Source organism: Capra hircus, chromosome 11 (genome assembly GCF_001704415.2).
Source record: "Capra hircus breed San Clemente chromosome 11, ASM170441v1, whole genome shotgun sequence".
NCBI lineage: Eukaryota > Metazoa > Chordata > Mammalia > Artiodactyla > Bovidae > Capra > Capra hircus.
The window spans coordinates 36,648,482-36,650,699 of NC_030818.1; positions in this window are offsets into that span (position 1 = coordinate 36,648,482).

Here is a 2,218-nt window from a genome sequence, read left to right on the forward strand (position 1 = left end):
TCCTCTTAAGCTCATTTCTGTGCAATGATTCCTGCGATCATACCTCAACAAACCTCTGCTGCCCCATATCTTTCAAGGTAAATGTAAACACATACTAAGACTGAGGCTGGGTTACAAAATATATACATGTGCATAGTCCAATATACAGCAGAATTCAATTCAAAAAGGAGTCTTCTCTTCCCATTATCTAGGGAGATGCCCGAGCAATACCAAAGACATTTGGCTCTGGTAGTGGAAATTGGGATGCAATGGTGAAATGAGGTAAGACATTCCAGGGCCCGGAAGTGGACGCAAGTCATCAGCTGCTTCTCTGAGGAACTTGTTCTTTTTGGATAAGGGCTATGCTTACAGGCTTCGATCTGCTGCCACAGCCTCCAGCCCCCTCTACCTGATTCTGAACCCCGCTCAGGCTGGAGCAGATGCCCACAATGCGGGGAGTCTCATTTGTAGGAGATGAGTGTTTCCTTGCTTTATTTTACTGTTTGCCGCCAGCCAGGGTAAGGAGGATGTGTCAGAAATCATGGAGAACACAACAGCCAAGCTTTCTCATGCAAAGACTAAGCAACTCAGGAGCAGCAAATCATGACTTGCACTCAAGTATTTAATGGATCATGGGGAAACAAGCTTCTCTCCTGCCTGCCTGCCCTTTTGGAACCAGCTCTGGCAGACGTGGGCAAAACCGGGGTGGCATCTTGCGGGGCTCTAGAGGGTGGACGATGCAGGGACGAGAATAACTCAGCCCCTCACCCCGCACCAGGGCCAAGGGCCGAGCGGGAGGCTCCGGAATCGCCCCTTGATCCCAAAAGACAGACTGGGCCCTGATAAATATCCCGCCCGGCCGGATATAGGGAGCGGAGCTTACAGCGGTCCGGGAAGTACACAGTCAGATCCAGCCAGCCACTCCCTCCCCATCGCCAGCCTCACCCTCTTGCTGCAGAGCCGATAGGGTTACTACGCCTGCGCAGTACTAGTCCCGCCACTCCCACGCTTTCCGAGGCCTCCTGCTCAGCTTGCTGTCGCTTAGCAACGTACAAGTCACAGTCGCGGCTTCTCCAGTCGCGGATTCTCCGCGCGTCCCTTTCCTGGCAGGGTTTAGTCCATGGTTTTCCCGTGAGGCTCCTCATTGCCTCGAGTCAGACCGTAGGAGCCCATGGAGGGAAAGGAGGATAAGCAGCAGTAAGTGCTGAGCATTGGTTTTCTATTTCTCCTTCCGAAAATGTTTTCTTCCCTGGGGGGAGGGTTAAGTGAGATCCGAAGGGTGTCTTCAGGCCATCAGGGCCTTTCCTCTGCCAGTCCCCTTTCCTACTCTAACTTCTAGTATTGAGTGCAATAATACTTTTTAAAACGCATTGTTTACTGAGCGCCTACAATGTATCAGGCAATTTACATGCATTTCTTGGCCTAAAATTCCTGACACAATACCATCTTGAATCATCCATTGCTTCTGACATCTAATTTATTAGCATATTCTGTAGGCTTTACCTTGAAAATAAATGCAGACTCCTCCACGATCCAGTATCTCTACCGTCATTCCCACTCAAGGCAGCGTTCTGCGTGGTCTTTTTACAGCATAAATTTAGATTCCTGTTCATCCTTGGCCACTGCAGAGGAAAAGCTTCTACAGTGGCCACTGTGTGTCCTTTGCCTTCCTTGGCCTTGTCTGGACTTGCCTCCCTCTGACAGGGTTCTGCTCCAGCACTGAGGCCTCCCTGCTACATCTGCAGTAACTTTCTGAGTGTGGTCCCCAGAACAGCGTCAGCATCCACCTGAGCACTTATTCAAAATGCACATTCTGGGGGGTGGTGAGAGGTTCCCCTTCTCTCCATAGATGCACCATATCAGAAACTCTAGAAGGGCATGATAATTGGGTGTTAACAAAACCTCCAGGTGATTGTGATGTACCCTAAATTTTGGGAACTATTCAATCAAGCAGCTTGTTACAGCTTGTTATGTCGTGAAGCCAGGTTATTTGCTTCCAAAGCCTGATACTTTTGTCTCTAAAATGGTGGTTCTCAAATTTCAATGTATATAAGAATAATAGAGTTTCCTGGGAACCTGCCCCAAAGATTGATTTGGTAGGTTAGGGAGGGGGCCCTTGAATTTGCATTTCTGACAAATTGACAACTGATACCAGGGCTGCTACTCCAGGAACCACGCTTGAAAAACCACCATCCTAAGGTCAGGTACTTCTGCTGCAAAGCTTTGGCAGCTACAGTTC